Here is a 17,285-nt window from a genome sequence, read left to right as displayed (position 1 = left end):
GTTTGTATTTTCCTTTGACTTGGTTTTAACATCGTATTGGCTCCACCATTAAGGTGGTTAGAAAAACCTTCGATGTGTGTTTATTTTGTAGTTATGTTAAAGTTACGATTTTAAAAACATTATTCTTTAATACTAGTGACATAGCCTTAACATCATTAAGTGTTGTCCAAGAATTTCCAGTGTGTATGTGCATGCTTGTGTGTGTGTATGTGTATGTGTTTGTGTGTGTGTGTGTGTGTGTGTGTGTGTGTGTGTAGGGGTGTGTGTGGAAGAGCTATTCTGTTTTGCTGTTTTAGACTTTCCCCATTCTCCTTTTATTGGCATTTTCAAATCTACAGATCACAGAATGTCTATAGTCCTTGCAATACTTAGACTATCTTATGTTTTTACTATGGACTGCAGATTTTGTAACATTTAAAAGGTGCTGGAAAATACATATGGTAAGGTAGACAAAGGAGCCTCCTAACCTGACCAACCCTTTGCACTATAAGTCAAAATAACACAGATTTTAGGTTTGTAAATTAGATAAGTGAACACGTATTATATATTTTTTAAAGGGAATCTAAGCATGGGAAATATCTTGGTAGAATGAGTCATATCCATGCTGTTCCACGACTGAGCAAACATCCAGAAGGTACACACGTTTGAACAGCTGTTGGCTATGCATTTTGCCAAAAGCAAGCTTACCTCCAGGAAATTATAAAGTCCTTTATCCCAAGTTCCATTAAAAAGAAAACTGGAGGGGCGCCTGGGTGGCGCAGTCGGTTAAGCGTCCGACTTCAGCCAGGTCACGATCTCGCGGTCCGTGAGTTCGAGCCCCGCGTCGGGCTCTGGGCTGATGGCTCAGAGCCTGGAGCCTGTTTCCGATTCTGTGTCTCCCTCTCTCTCTGCCCCTCGCCCGTTCATGCTCTGTCTCTCTCTGTCCCAAAAATAAATAAACGTTGAAAAAAAAATTAAAAAAAAAAAGAAAACTGGAAAAGAATATTTCCCACAAAAATTTTAATTCAGAAAATGAAATTAAAATGAGAAAACCCTTACTTGCTATCACCTATTCAGATTTACTCTTCTACTTGTGAGAAGAACAATGAAAATAGAAATCCATATATAAAGAAATATTATATTGTAAAACAATAGCAACAAACAATAACCACCTTTAAAAAATACTATATTCAGAAATTATCCATTTCTTCGCTAATGTCCTTTATTTAGGGATCGAATTCAGGATCTGATTAGACTTAGATATTCTGTCTCCTTAGCTTTCTATAAACTCGGACCATTACTCTGTCTATCATGGTTTGGACATATCTGAAGAGCACTGGAATTTTGTAGAATGTCCCTCAGTTTGGGATTGTGTGATGTTTTCTCATGATTAACCTGATATGCATGCTCAGTAATGACTTCCTGGGAAAAGTACTACCAGAGGTAACTTGGATTCATCACATCAGGTGGCTCACAATCATGATATGTTTTCTTACTGGTAATGTTAACCTTGATTGTTTCTCTATGGTGGTATCTGAAAGGTTCCTTCACTGTGTGGTTAGTATTGATCTCCTTGTAACTGAGGAGATAAATATTGTAAGAGAGCTCATTTATGTCTATGCAAATATCTTGTTTTCCCATAAAACTTTGACCCACTATTTTTAGTACCTATTGGTAGATGGTGCCTACAGCCATCACTGCTGAGGATTTCTCCTGGTTATTTTCTATGTTCCTCATTCCTTCTACATATAGTAATTGGAATTCTTTTCTAAGAGTTGGCTCTTTTCACCCATTTATTTATTTATTCAGTTAATTATAAATATTTTATACTTTGAATTATAATCCAATACTGTCCAAATTAATTTTGTAGCTCAAATAGTGCCAGCTTTGGCTATTTGGAGCTCTGTCAAGTTCATTCCTAAACTTTTCAACTTATTCTCATGTTTTTTTCCCCTAGCACCATAATATGCACTAGGATCATTTTATATTTTCTCTGCCTACTCCTGAAATCAATGACCTCTCCAAAAAGCCCTGGTCCTTTTAATAGAGTAATACAGTTACCATTTCTTAAACTTGCACATTTGATAAATGATTCTTTTTCAAGGTTTTATGCAGGAATTTCCTAGTATTTCATAATGGTGTATTATTTTATTGAGATGTTTTTGTATATTTCCATTAAAAATGTAAATAGCCTAATATCCACGAAGAGGTAACTGATTTCATGTGTGGTCTTCTGTGAGACAATGTACTCCTCAAGAGAAAAAGGAATAGAAAAAGAAAAGAAATTATGAGTTTCCAGAAAAATAGTCAATATATATTGAATTCTACCTTATAAAGAGTACTGTGGGAAATGTTGCTATAAGGAAAATATGTGGCTCCTGCCCTTAAGAAGTTGTGCTGTCCAGGATACCATTTAACAAATGAGTAAGTGCTAGTATACCATGAGATCACAAAGGTCATATGTTGCATTGTATTCCAATGTTTCAACATATTTCTCTTTCAATTACTCTTTTTAAAGGTTTATTTATTTATTTATGTTAAGAGAGAGAGAGAGAAAAAGAGGCAGAGAGAGGGAGAGAGAATCTCAAGCAGGCTCCTCACTGTCAGTGCAGAGCCTGACATGGGGTTTGATGAGGGACTTGATGCAGTGCTCAAACCCACAAACCATGAGATCATGGCCTGAGCTGAAATCAAGAGATGGACATTTAACCAACTGAGCCACCCAGGAACCTCTACTTCAATTATTTTTATTAGATCTCCTCTCCTATAAAAGAGAGCCCACTCTTTATAAACACCATCTAAAACAGAATTCCTTCAAGAATTTTTTTCTTTATGAGTTTATTTCTTAGATGGTCATTGAACATCTACCGTTTGCAAAACAAAGACAAGATAGGAACAACATAACTAAGGCATCTTTCTTATTTTTTTATTCAACGTTTTATTTTTTTTATTTTTGGGACAGAGAGAGACAGAGCATGAACGGGGGAGGGGCAGAGAGAGAGGGAGACACAGAATCGGAAACAGGCTCCAGGCTCTGAGCCATCAGCCCAGAGCCTGACGCGGGGCTCGAACTCACGGACCGCGAGATCGTGACCTGGCTGAAGTCGGACGCTTAACCGACTGCGCCACCCAGGCGCCCCATATTTTTAAAGAATTTTCAATTTGTAGGGCTCAATCCTTCCTGGCCTCCCAAGTCCACCACCTGATGTGATGAACCCAATTGACCTCTGTAGTACTTTTCCCGGGAAGTCATTACTGAGCATAGATATCAGACTAATCATGAGAAAACATCACACAATCCCAAACTAAGGGACATTCTACAAAATTCCAGACTAGTGCTCTTTAGATATGTCCAAACCATGAAAGACAGAGTAATGGTCAGAGTTCACAGGAAGCTAAGGAGGCAGAATATCTAAATGCAATCAGATCTGAATTCAATCCTGAAATGAAGGACATTGGTGAAAAGATGGATGAACTCTGAATACAGTATTTTTTTAAGGTGGTTGTTTGTTGCTGTTGTTTTACAACATAATAATTTGTATTTGTTTTACATTTTAAATCCTGAAAATGCCTAGGTACAGTAATAACCCTCAGAGAAAATGTGTAATATTTTCTGTTTGCCTTATTTTCTACTTAGTCTCTGTGGGTTTGCTTCATCCTATCATCTTAGAGTTTTAGTATGCTTCAGTAAATGTTTTAGCATCATCTCATTTACTCTTACAGTACTGACCAGTGGTATTTAGTGGTATTTAGTGTTATTATTGCTTATTTCATCGCCAACATCAAATGCATTTAGTAAAAAGAATACAAGTCTCTTAGAGTCAAAGAACCACCCTCTCTACTTTTCTCATTGGTAAAAGGTTGGTAATATTTCATAGGGGTGTAATGTAGATGAAATGAGCTCTTACATGTAACATTTAGACAGGAACTTGGAATATAGTAAACACCTAATGTTATTAATTTTTAACATGAGTTTATGAGTAACAATAATATTATATGTAATATAGAGTATAGAGTATTTACAATGCAGTGAGTAGCACTGAAGAGGAGAGTAATATAGTTATATTTGGAAAACTGAAGTTTAACTGTGGACCAAAAGTCAATGTCACTTTTTTTTTTTTAATTTTTATTTTTTTAATTTTTTTTTAATTTTTTTTATTTTAGAGGGAGAGAGTGCAAGTAGAGGACAGGGACAAAGGGAAAGAATCTTAAGCAAGCTCCACACTTAGTACGGAGCCCAATTCAGGGCTCCATTCTATGACCCTGGGATCATGACCTGAGCCAATATCAAGAATCAGATTCGCTACTGACTAAGCCACATTGGCGCTCTCAATGTACTTTTCTTGACTGAACACTCTTCTGTCTCTTTTCATCCTCCTCACACAAATTTAATTCTTCTTGCTGCAAAAGCATTTGAAGAAATGAATTTTCAAATAAAATTAAGTTGATTACCATCTTTGAGCTCCACCTAGTTCGTGAAAAACCAAAGATGTTAGACTCAACAAGTAAATGGTAAATGCACTTTTCCTTCTAGTCTCCTCTCTCTACGAGGGTTTGGGTCCTATTGTGCAGCCCATGTTTTTTTGTTGTTGTTGTTTTTGTTTTTTTCCAATGTTTATTTATTTATTTATTTTTGAGAGAAAGAAAGCACAAGCGAGGGACAGGCAGAGAGACAGAGAGAGATAGACACAGAACCTGAAGCAGGCTCCAGACTCCAAGCTGCCAGCTCAGAGCCCAACACAGGGCTCAAACACATGTACTGCGAGATCATGACCTGAGCCAAAGTGGGACCCTCAACCAACTGAGCTGAGCCACCCAGGTGCCCTGTACAGCCCATGTTTTCAAAGATGCACACAATGGTATTTGAGATTACATAATTTTCAATTATTGTTATGTAATATTAAAAATAAACAAAATATTTATGAAATATATATAAAGTATGAAGAATTATCTACTAACCACCTCATTAAGTAAATAAATTATAATTACTTCGGTAAAGTCATTCATGTGATCTTCCTTCATTCCATGGCTTCCCTTTTCCATTATTTCTAAGTTGTTCTTATTCTTTCACTGCTTATCCTCATAGTTTCATAAATTAAATCTGTGTGCCTGAGTTGTCAAGTTTTGCATCTTTGATCTTGTATAAATGAAAACATACTGTATGGGTACTGTAACTTGTTCTTTTACTAAAAGAATAATGTCAAAATTTATCCATTTTGTCATGTGCATCATATTTTATTCATTTTATTGCAGTAAAAAAGTCTTATGTATGAATATACCACAGTTTATTTTTCCAATCTACTAAATGATAAAAACTTCGTTTTCAGGTTTTTTCATTTAAAACAGGCTTTGGTTTACCAGCTTTATTGTTTTATTGCATATGATTTTAATACTTGTGGATAAGAGTTTTAGAGTGAATGTGTAGAAGTAGTATTTTGCAAAGTTACCCACATTTTTAACTTTGTCATATAATGCCAAATTCTTTTTGAATTTGGGGTACCAATTTGCAATACCAGAAGTAGAACATTATTATTTCTGTTACTCCCCATTCTTGCCATTAGTTTTTTCATTTTTGCCAGTATGTGAGGTATGAAATTATATTTTGTGATGTCTTAAATTTACATTTAACTACTTAGTAAAAAAGTGAAGAATGCTTATGTTTATTGGTCAGTTATGGGTCATCCTTTTCCATGGATGATCATTCAAAGTTTTTATCAGTCTAGGAATTTGATTAGAACTGCATTGAAATAATAACTTGTTTCAGAATTCATATTTAATATGAATGAGACAAAATTGAGATGTTATCTTTCTGGGCTGTATTCTAGATAATTAATTCAAATTTTTATTCTAGTTTATCAATTGAGTATTCAGCTGATTTTATCCATGTCAAATCTGCTGTTGAGCTTTAAATATAAATATTGCATTTTTCATATTTAAAAGTTCAATGTACATTTATTTTTGATCAGCTTGGGTTGTTTTTTGTTTTGTTTGTACTATTTCTTGCAATTGACTTCTATTTTCAATCCCCTCTAGTATTTTGTGAGTCATATTGAACACGTAAATTTTATAATCTTTGTCTAATTATTCCAGTGTGTATAGATAGTGTCCATGGGTCTGATACTGCTATTTGTGGCATCTTTCACTCTTGGTGATTTCTTTGTGTTCTGTGATTTTTACTATAGTATCATGGTTTTTAAAACTTTGTAGGAGGGGCACCTGGGTAGGTAAGTTGGTTAAGCATCTGACTCTTGGTTTCAGCTCAGGTCATGATTTCCTGATTCCTGAGTTCAAACCCCGCATCCGGCTCTGTGCTGATAGTGCAGAGCCTGCTTGGGATTTTCTCTCTCTCTCTCTCTCTCTGCCCCTCCCCCACTCATAATCCCTCACTCTCTCTCTCTCTCTCTGTCTCTCTCTCAAAAAATAAATAAACATTAAAAAAAAAAAAACTTTGTGGGAATTACTTGAAGTCTGCATTGAAGGTGAGCATGTCAGCTTCTGCCATGAAGACCAGTCATCAGAGACCATCACAAGCCAAACTCCCTACTTGAGGCCACTCAGGCCATCCAGGTAATATGCAAAAATGCTGCAGTACCTTTGAATGTCAGATTATAGTTATAATTTTTCAGGGGACATACCTTTCTTCCCTCCACTGAGTACCAATGCAGGGATTTCCTCATTTTTAGGCAAGTATGGGTTTCACTGCAGTTCATGCTCTAGGCCATTTCTACTGATGCACCCACTTTGGATAGCCTAAGAGGAAATGAAAAACCCAAGTTCAAGTTCCCCAGATTTGGCAAATGCAAAAACGTCCTCCACATGCAAATCCATTTCTGCTTTAGGTTTCTCCTCTGACTTACTTTTAAGCCTCTGAGATATACGTTACATTCTTGTACATGTTAAGTTATCAGTGTGTGTCTGTGTGTAACATCTACTCTAATATTTTTAGTTGTTTTCAGAGGACAAGTCTTCTAGGCTCTTAGTGATGGTAGAATGAGAAATGGAAGATTCTTCATTATTTTCTAGTGTGGGCAGACTTGTATTCAATTTGAAGAGAAATTAGCTCAGCTATCCCAAAGCAGAGATCCATGCTCCAATGAAAAGAACTCAAATGAGGTTGTTGCTGCCAATTTGACACTGAGAAAAAAAATCATGTTTCTAAAATATTAGTACCAAGATACTAGATTCCAAACTGGCAAGGCTCTACTGCTTCTACCTGCTCCCATACAATGTTTACTTAAAATCTTAGGAAACAGTGCATGATGTTTATTGTGAGAATCTGTCCTGTTATGAAATATGTGTTTTCCTCTGCTCTGGACCCCTTTGTGTGGTGGTAGCTTTCATTCCACTTCTTTCTTCCTCATGTTTTGATAAAAAACAGATTAGAGAGTTAATTTCTGCATGTGCATTTTTTGCCTTTACCTAAATAGAGGCAAACCTGCTGAAATTACACATGCAATGAATATTAAATTTCCAAATGCTTTCCAAATTATCTGGAAATAGTAAAGGAGAAAGGGTCAAAAGAGTTTAATGTCATTCATTAAAGACCCCAAGGTCTTTCTCTTAAATACTTCCGAGTCACAAGATAAATATCTATAATGACTTAACCCCAGTATGAAACCAGAGGATCCTCTATGCAGTGTCATGGAAAACATACCTATCTATTAATAAAATATGCCTTTCAATAGGCATGTTCTTAAGTGGACATTATGAAAGACACTGAAGCTATCTCTCCAGCTTCTTTTATTGATGGTTATGATTTTTTTAAAGGGCTATGTTAGGTTTTTACAATGGTCATCTTGGAATTTTAGAGCAGCAAAGGCCTTTTTGAGGCCACTTTTCCTCATATCTGGCTAGGTAATCATCAGAATTAACTGGCGAGACTTCTGGGAATTCAAATATTCACATTCCTGCCTCTCCCCTCTAACTATTATTGAAATAGTGGGGATGAGGTCTTGGCATCTGTAGTTTTAAACAGCTTCCCATTAAATCTTGGTGAAGAAATGATAGATTAAATCTAGCCGTCTAACTATATCAATGAAGCAACTGAGGCGTTGGTAGAACATTGGCAGAAGCCACATATTTTTCTCTCCATTGGGCTAAGCTGATGCTTTTTCACTACTTATGTAACTTATAATATTGTTCTTGGTATATCACTGAAACAGGCACATCCAAAAGATTATTTGGGGAAAATTGAGTTACAATCCCTAGGAAGTAGTTGTATTTACAAGTTTGTATTACTATTAAGTCTAATTTATCCCATCTTAGTTCTTCAGAACATCAAAAAGCAGAAGATCTTAATAATGGGGTTGAGAGTTACCCTTTATTGCTGCACAGATTCATTTTCTCTCTCTTTGTTTCAAGTTTTTGTTCATTTATTTTGAGAGGGAAAGTGCAAGTCAGGGAGGGGCAGAGAGGGAGAGAGAGAGTCACAAGCAGGCTCCACACTCTTAGTGCAGAGCTTAACAGGCTTGAACCCACAAACTGTGAGATCGTGACCTGAGCCAAAGTCTGATGCTGAACAGACGGAGTCACCCAGGTGCCCCTGAGCAAATTTATTTTCAAAATGTTGTAGAATTGCTTTGAGTCTTAACACTTCTGGGAGTATAAACAATTTCTTAGACATCTGTTTATTGTCATTTGGGTCTCTAATATCCATTGTATGTACACAAAGAGGACTATTAAAATTGCTTAAGTTTATATTAAATTCAGCTTTTTAAAATTATAACCTAAATTATTTAATTTTTTAAGCTCTAAATTTAACTTATTCAAACTTTTGTTCCATTCACAGAGATAGTCAATTTAGTATTAAAAGAAGACATATACTTTTCACTTCTTCATTTTGAGAAATGTTTGATTTCTCAAGTTTAACAGATTACAATTCCTTAAAAACTAGTCTCATTTATAAATGTACTTATACTCTCATGAATACACTAAAACCACATTCTAGATTTAATACATTAGGTTTCTAAAAAGCATTTCTACCGATTGACAGGGAAACCATAATAATCTAACAATCAAGTTCATCCTAGGTCTTAAGCAACTGTAGTGAATCTAACAACTAAAACTAAATAAGGTAATATAACAGTTTCTCGTATACTGTTAAATACAGTTAACCAAAAAGATCAAATTCTCTTACACCTTCCAAATTAAAATCAAAAGCTTGAAAACAATTTCAAGAATAATAATACTTAAAAAAATATCAGTAAATAATGCAAATAGATTATCAAACAATGTTAATGTTAAACATTGTGATTACTTCATCTCTATACTATTTACATCCTTTTTTTAATTTTTTGATTCGTAAAGTTATAGCATTCACTTAAAAAGCAGCAGTTTTACTAAATTAGGCAAGCTGAAGTTACAGGGTGACAAATTGGGCCAGCTACAAAGTTACCTAGGTGCCAAGCACTCCTATTCAGAACCTAGGTCTGGCCAATACATACTGGATTCTTCCCCAGCATACACAAATGTGTTCAGTACCTTTCACAGCAAAATTCTGGTTGCCACATCATGTAGAGATGCCAAGCCAAGATTTTAATACAGGATTAGATTCACATTTACCCAGATACCAATTTTCTTAACCATTTTCATTGGTTAAATTAATCTCTTTATTATGTGAATAGATCTTCCATTTTTTCTCTATCTTCTTTCTCTTATCACTCACTATTCTATATCCTTTTACTCCTAATTGGTACTCAGCAATGGCTTGAAAATCATACCTTGACAGAATTGCCAGATAAAACACTGAATAGTCAATTTATTTATTTAAATACATTTCAATTTAAATTCCAGATTAATAACAAATAATTTTTAATGTAAGTATATTCCATAAAACATTTGGAATATACTTTACATAAAAAGATATTCATTGTCTATCTGGAATTCAAACTTAACTGAGTATCCTGTATTTTTATCTGCTAAATCTGGCAATCCTTATGCTTGACAGATTTCCAGAAGCTATTGTGTAAGTTTTGCTTCTATTAATAATAGGTTATTCCCTTACCTTTTCCAGAGACTCAGTGAGGTTAAAACCCTGTCATTCTTTCCCATCTCCCTCTGGCAGGGCACACTGCCTCAAGTAGATGTTCAGTGAATATTTGTTTTATGAGGCCTTCAGACTCTAAATGATGTCAGTCTCCAAATCAGTTTGGAAAGTATACAACTGTTATGCTGGCTGTTATGAGCCTCTAGAAACAAACAAACATACATCCAGGACATGAATTCACTGGAAGTTATGGTGTACCTTCAGCTCTTCTCATGCAGTAGCACGATGTGACAGGGAGGATAGATGCTGTCTTTTACTCAACAAAAATAACTAATTGGAAAAGGGGCATTTTTCTTCTTTCAAAAGATATTTATTTTTTTGTGTTACATTTGGTTTATACCATATTGCTACCAAAGGTCCATTTAAGACCTGTTTTGAACAAGCTTGCTGTTAAGATATTCAGGAAGCTGCCCATTCTCTTCTCCAGGCAGGTCATGCACTGCTGGATGTGGTTTGCACAGCCTCTCATCAGGGGTTAAAAGTCATGCTTCATTAGCAGGCTCATCCTGCCGGGGTCCTCACCTCTGCTCTCCACACTGTAAAACGCATGCAGACTAGCTAGTGGCTCTGATTCCTGAGTGGCATTTATATGCTTGAGTTAAGAGACTAATGACAGGGAGAGTGATCTTTAGAATACGTTACAGATGAAATTCAGGACAGTCAAGGAGACAGCCCCCAGAACACCCAACGCCAAATGGGAATCTCACATTTAAGGAACTTACTCATGTTACCCCTGTGTAGTTTAGTTTGAAACTCTTCAGTGATCCTAGAGTTACTTCTCTCAGGATTTCGGATAAGAGATGGAGAGATGACCTGGGAATCAATATTCTTTCTAGAAACATCCCCAAACCACCTTCAAATCACTGTGTGGGTGTGTGATGCTATCACTAACAATTGTGGAGATCAAGGGACTTTTATGAAGACATAAAATCCTCACCATTATGGAACTTATAGTTAAAGAGAACACAAATATAAGTTAGAAACAGTAGCTAACTCTAAAAAATGCTTTCTTTTTCTCATTGTCTGGTAGAATATATTAATTGTGGAGTAATACAAAATTTTAGGGAAAAAATAATTGAACTTCCTCAAACTCCATATATGAAGATGCAAGCCCTGCTAACACATTTGGTTCATTCATCTTTGCAGTTTGTATAATTACACACACATATATGTACATATTACATATACATATACACACACATATACATATTAAAATATATATATATATATATATATATATATATATATATATAACAAAATGGGATTGATGAGGGAGCATAAGGCAGAATGAGGGCAAAGTACAAGCTAGCACCCCCACCTTACCAGGTGGGACATGTATGATATTCCTTGGACACTTTCAGCTACCCCAAAATAGGAAAGGACAAAAACCGAATTTTAAACTTATAAGACTCTCCCCCAGTTTTCCAGAAAAAGGCAATCCCATCAATAGTCTAAAGTCCAGGAACTCCCTACTGTCTTAATGTTAATGCTTTGCTAGAGGGAAAAACAACCTTAGCTTGACAATAGATAGGCCTCCAGTAATCTGTGAGTCTTTACCATATGAAAGTCTTTTTGGAAACTTCCCTTTCGACTTCATCTAGCCCAAGTCCATCTTATATAACCAGTCATTCTTCACAACCCCAGTGCAGCTCTTTCTGCCCATGGGTCCTGTCCCTGTGCTTTAATAAAATCACCTTTTTGCACAAAGGTGTCTTCAAGAATTCTTTCTTGGCCATAAGCTCTGAACCCCACAATCACCCCAAAACTCCATCGGGATCATCTAACATATACTGTTTTATTATGCAATTAAATGTACTGTTTTATAAATGCAAGTTATGTTTATACTTAAAATTCATTTCTATATAGACAAATGATAGATAAATATGTATTATCATATGAAGAGTTGCATGGTATCCATTTTCTGATTTTCCAAAACTTATTTAACCACTCCAATGTAGTAGAACATTAGGATATTTTCTTTTTTCTTAATGTGTAATTAACATTTAAAATAATATCCTGCCCCTACATCTTCGAACACATTTCATTTTCTCAATACAAATTCCTGGTACATGCCTTTAAGTTTTTTCATACACATTTCTAAATTGCCTTTCTGAAAGTTTGCCCTGGGTAATACTGACACCAGAGTTTAAAAAAGCCTCTCTCCACAAAGGAAGATTATAAAATAAATAAAGGAAGGGAATCCTGTGTTTGCAAGTGGGAATGTAAAGTTTTGTGGTGAATATGGAAGTTAATCCAGGATTAAAGAATAAGCATTTCATGAGAAAGAGGAGATGAATTGTAGGTAATGTTTTGATATTGTTGTTATTCCTCTTTGAAATCACATTTGAGTTGAAAGAATTTCGCTGTGCAAACTGGAAAGAAGCCTCATCCTTCTTGCTGCAAAAATCACCTCTTCTTTCCCCCTGGGACATCAGGGGACACTCTCTCTCAGGTTCAAACTCCTGCACACAGTCCCCGAGAAGAGGGTGTACTTCTTTCTACTCACATTTCCATTTCAATAATTGTTAAGTCATCTATTAACCAAATCAATTTAAATGACAAAAAAAAAAAACACAAGTATTTTCCCATATTTGGGTGAATGAAATACAATGATCAACTCAAATGTGGTTTTCCTGGGCCCTAACTTACAGCAGGACTTTATGTGCAAATTCTGTTCCTTGCCCTTTCTCTTCTCCTTGCCTGTCCCCAGTACAAACTTCCCTGATTTCTTACATAGAGAAAATGCACCTACAGAAAATGAGAAGGGTCTCAATGGTAATAATGGTTCCCTTCCAATTCCAGACAAATCCTGTCCCAAGTACAAGTTTTCTCTTACTGAGAACCAAAGATGCATCCCAAATGGTATTTGATTAGGAGGATGAACAAAAATAATTTTTAAGCCTAAATAAGTTTGCCTTTTCTGGTTTCCCTGTTGTACCAAAAATGCTGTTACTGGCGAGCTACTAAAAATCTCCTCTTACTTCTGGCAGTCTATGCAGAGAAAGTAGAACAGCAGACAGCATTCGCTGCTCTTTTGCAATTTTAACAAATTGCCTTTTGTATGTGTCTAAGCAAATGCAAAACTCCTCCTTTTGCAGTGATCAAAACCTGAAAACAAAGCCCTGTTGATTAAGTTTTTCAATTTCTAATTAGCAAATTTTGTTCTTACCTTTGTAGACACCATAAATCAACCCCTTTCACTTGGAAGCTAAAAGGCAAAGATCCTTTGAATCTCTAACTTATGACACTAAACAAAGACAGGCTAGGCTTTGATGTTCTCTTTGGTTCAAACTTATGCTGCAAACAAGAAGAAATAACACCTCAGCCATCAGCTCCTGAATCTTTCAAAAGGAAATTAACCCCTCTGAAGAAGAACTGTCAACTTCTTCCAAGGAAATGTTTTATTAAAACATGTTAACAAACAACAACAAACAAAAAGAAAACAAACAAATAAAAGTTTCTGTCAATGAGGATCTACTATGTTCAAGGCATTAAGGTTTAGCAGATACATAAAGAAAAAAATATATATACCCACAGAACTCTTACCACCATTCAACAAGTTGATTTTTATTAGGCCCCATTTTGAAAAGAATAAACTGGGGGTACATTGTTGGCTCAGTCGACTGAGCATCTGACTATTGATTTCAGCTCAGGTCGTAATCCCAGGGTTGTGGGATCAAACCCCATGTTGGGCATGGAGGCTGCTTGGGATATTCTCTCTCTCTCTCTCTCTCTCTCTCTCTCTCTCTCTCTCTTTCTTTCTCTCCATTCCCCCCCCCCATCTAATAAAAATAAAAATAAAGAAAAAGGACAAACTGAATATTAAAGTGACTTAGAAACTTGTTCATGCTCACACAGTAAGTGACCAAGCCAACATTTGAGCCAAGATATATCTCACTCCAACATCTGTGTCCTCCCTACCATGCACATTGTAATATTATAGAATTGGGTATAACACAGGGACTTCTGGCTTCAAATGGTTAAATGAATTCATTTTCCTCTAGGTAATTTTTAAGCAAAGAGAGTAAATGTGAATGGAAGAAATAGAGACACTTTACCTTTCTCTACATGGTAAAAAAGAGTTCACTGGGGCTTACTGGGGAATGTTTTATCCATGCTATAGAACAGTAATATATTCTTGAAAAAGACAGAATGGTGACATTTGCATTTTAAAATGTTGATTCTTATCCTATGCAGGATGAATGTAGTATGTCCTACAAAGTAAGAAGATTCTGGATATGGTCTTGGTAATGGGAAGCAAGTGGAGAATCCAAGAGATCGATCTCAGGAAGATACAATGGGATTTGGTAGTAGATTACCTGGGGGAGTAAAAGAGGATGGCATAATTAAACATGAGTTTTCTATTTTGAAAATCTAAAGGAATGTGCCTGTCACTATTAGAAATTAGGAGATGACAGACAAGAGAATGAACATCTCCACCCATGGCAGCCCATAGCAGGGAAGATCTTAATGCTTGATTCCTCAGGGTAGTATGGAAATATTATTTAGTTACGAGTACTTGAAATTTGGAGAAAGGGTGTGAGACTATTTTCAAGGATCTGAAGTTTATCCATTCTAGAATGGAAAGTAAAAATTATAGTGTTCTTGTTCATAAAAACTCTGACTTTAAGAATTTCATCTGTAAGCCCTGGAAGCATGTGAAAGTGAAGTTTATCTAGAGGAAACACAATCACTTTCTCATCAAAAGTTCAACACTCTGCTGTACACACTCTGCTATAACTTCAAAAGGTGAGGACTTTGAATTCAATCAATAAAAGAAACCAATCTGAACCAGTCAGGGGCCTAACCCTTTCTTCCTAATTAGCAATTTTAGCTTGCCCTCACTTATCTAGATAAATATTCAGGTCAACTGCTTGACTTAGGTTAGGTTTAGGAAGTAACAAACCCACCCATTTTTGTTTGCCCTTTTTTAATTCATACTGCTGGAAGGTTGACTATAAAGTAGTGATTTCAATCATATTCGAATCACATTAGATGAAAGGAAAAGAAAGGAAAAAATTCAAATGTCCAGTTAGGCCATCCCTCAGATACATTAAATCAGAATCTCTACTGATGACATCAGGACTTGGGAATTTTAAAATGCTCCCCAGGTGATAATGATCTATAGCCAGGGTAGAAAACCAGTGCTTTAAGAAACTGCCCTTCTGGAAAAATATTCTTCATACTCTTTAATCTCTCCTTGTAAACACTCATGACTATGAGTTTATTCATTTTCATTTACATTTCATTTGGGCCACCATGTTTTGCTTGAGAAATATTTAACATGGAGTTTTATGTTTTGCAGAATTGAATCTGCAGTGTGGATCCATCAGCAGGCTGCCCTCACCTCCTGGGGTTTGATTGGCAGGAACATGTTTTCCTGTGGAGTTCTGCCAATAGCATTTGTGTACAACAAACAAGGCCAAGTCTCAGGAAAGGTTTGGGCTGGATAACATGACAGACACTTTGGCAGAAGCTTTCATTATTTAGCACAGTATTGTGAATTATTAATAAAATTGTATTGTGAGGACCTAGAAAGTTGAAATGGTACCATGAGTCTCGCAAATGAGTAGGTTCGATATATTATTAATTAGATCATTAAAGAATATAATATGCAAATATTGTATTGGAACCAGTTAGCTAAGGCCAACTGTGGCAAACTTTACTTGATAATTTGCATGTTATACACTAGGTGTAGAAAGTAATAGTTCAGGAATAGTTGGCTTTGCTGCAGGGGAGAAGATTTCAGGAATCGAAGCCCTAGGAAAACAACAGGTATTACTCCTAAAGCTTCAGAATGATTTCATAGGGAACCCTTCTTAAAAGGCATCATAGTAGGCTGATATGCCAAAATGGACTTCTTATATACTAAATATATTTTCTGATTTTCCTCATTTCTCCTTTAAAATTTTGTTTAACATTTATTCATTTTTGAGAGACAGACTGTGAGTGGAGGAGGGGCAGAGAGAGGGGGAGACACAGAATCTGAAGCAAGCTCCAGGCTCTGAGCTGTCAGCACAGAGCCCAGCACAGGGCTCCAACTCAGGGACTAGGAGATCATGACCTGAGCTGAAGTTGGTCTCAACCGACTGAGCCACCCAGGCACCACCCTCATTTCTCCTTTTTACAGCCAAGGAAAAAAAATATGTCCCATCTGAAGGTTTCCTTTCCTCCCATGGTAATATTTTCATTCACTCTTCTGTTCCAACTTCACCCCAGACCTTTAAAAAGCATTAAGCTGAAAGTCTAATGACCTAAGGTTTTGCCAGTAACGAAGTCTAATAACTTGAGCCTCCATTTCCTTATGTGAATAAATAGATACATTACTTTTTCCCACTGCCTATTATACACTGTAGTTATAAGTATAATAGGAGCCAAAATGTACAAACATGCTACTCTTAGAGTATGTATGAACATAATTCATAGTTATGATTCCTAATGCCACTTCCAGACTACTGCTCTCCTGTATACTCACCAGAATTCCCTCATTGGTATTAAGACATGCTCAATCATCCTGACCTAAACACACACATTTTTATACATCTCAATACTTCCTCAGAAGCTACAGCCTCCTATCTCTTTGACCTTAACTCCCTCATCCCCATTTATAGTCAAATTTCTTAGAAGTTGGCAATATGTATTGAATCCTCACCTCCACTCCACTTTGGCTTCTGCTTCCATAACTTTGTTGACATAAATCTTACTAGCGTCACTAATGATTTTTATGTCATTAAATGTAAGGATTTGGGGGGGGGGGCAGTTCTTGTCTTAATTCTTAGGAGATTTTAATACTAATGATCACATTTTTCTTCTTGATACTCTCTCTTCCTTTAGATTCACTTTCTGATTTGTTCTTGTGGAAAGATCACTATTTTCATTCTAATTTGTAGGCTCATCCACCTTTACCTGGCTATTAGCTATTGACATAGTGACAAATTTAGAACTCTTGTATTTTCTTTACCATAACATATTGTCATATATGGCATATATCATATATATTGCCAATCTTCCCACCCTAATCTCTAACCATGAAATTAATTCATTATATGGTTCTGACTTTCAGATATATATCCTCAGCAAAGATATTCCCTCTTTGGTTCATACCCACTTAACTAATCAAAAATGATCCACAAAATCATCATGTCAATTTAAACTCATTACTATTCTCCCTGGATCTTTGCATCATCTCCTATCTCAATAAATAGAACCCTATCCATCCAATTCTGTGGATTAAAAATTGCAGTCATCTCTGCTACCCCTG

Source organism: Lynx canadensis, chromosome A3 (assembly GCF_007474595.2).
Source record: "Lynx canadensis isolate LIC74 chromosome A3, mLynCan4.pri.v2, whole genome shotgun sequence".
NCBI lineage: Eukaryota > Metazoa > Chordata > Mammalia > Carnivora > Felidae > Lynx > Lynx canadensis.
This window is presented reverse-complemented; position numbering follows the sequence as displayed.